The following is a 1,173-nucleotide window of genomic DNA, read 5'->3' as shown; positions in this document are numbered from 1 at the left end:
AAATTGGTTCGCAGGGTGTCCAAACCCATGCGGACCCGGGCGCGGCGGGTCGCGCCGTCGGGCGATGTGAGTCGCGCGCGAGCGCGGCCGAGGTCGTCTCGGTGAAACGAGCGGAGCCGGCGCGCCGCGCGCGCGGACAGATGAACGAAACTCGTAACCTCAACGATCGTTCGTCGAGCGCGAGCGGCTACGATGATGTGTGATGTTCGTTCCGGGCTCTGCGGGGCGAGCTAGGCGGTGCCCGAGGGGCTCGACACTCGCGCCTCTCGTGCGCGGCCGTCAGTGGTCTTCAAACTGCAGGCGGTGCGGGCGCCGCAGCGCACGCACGAAGTCAAACAACACACACGATGTGACCTCGTACTCAAGTCCGAAACAACGTCCGTGCATGTGCGGGACGACATCGCCTCGCGCCCGATCGCGGCGCATCGCAACCGTCACTTTGGCCCTCGAAGGTCACGTTGAACGTCAACTTCGAGCCGCGTCTGATCGCCTCCCGTTCCACGCGAGGGGAGCTTTCGGGCGCGCGACGGAGGCGCAGCAGAGGCCTCTCTGGCCCAGTCCCCGCACCTCCGCCCAATATGGCATATTTTCCCGCATCTACCTGCTTTCCATAGCCCTCCTCCCCGTGTAAAACGAGACGGACAGTTATTGCGTGCGCGAAGCTTTAGCTGTGGTTATCATTCGCCCTCTTCCCTGGGCTCCAGGGAGCCTCTGGGGGGCCACTACGAGGGGGCGCGAGGGCTTTCCGTGCCGATGTTTGCCCTTCAAGCGGGCATCGCTGCTCGGCCGCGACGCGCTGGTCGCGGCAATCTGCGGACTCGACCCGCCGCCGCTTGCGCACGCGCCGACGCGCGGAGCACTGCACACGTCACCGGACGCTGCGCGAGCGCCGCGCGTCGCAGCCGTCGCGAGCGCCGCGCGTCGCAGCCGTCGCGAGCGCCGCGCGTCGCAGCCGTCGCGAGCGCGCGCGTCGCAGCTGTCGCGAGCGCCGCGCGTCGCAGCCGCCGCGACGCCGGCGCCGGCGGCCGTCGCACCATGCTGCGGCGCCTGCTGCTCGTCGCCCTGGCCGCCGTGGCCAAGGAGACGGACTTTTACAAGCTGCTGAAGATCGACAAGAGTTTCAACGAGAAGCAGCTCAAGAGCGCCTACCGCGAGGCCGCGAAGAAGACCACC

This window comes from Aureococcus anophagefferens (assembly GCF_000186865.1).
Source record: "Aureococcus anophagefferens unplaced genomic scaffold AURANscaffold_1077, whole genome shotgun sequence".
In the NCBI taxonomy this organism is placed as follows: Eukaryota; class Pelagophyceae; order Pelagomonadales; family Pelagomonadaceae; genus Aureococcus; species Aureococcus anophagefferens.
Note: the sequence above shows the minus strand (reverse complement) of the source record.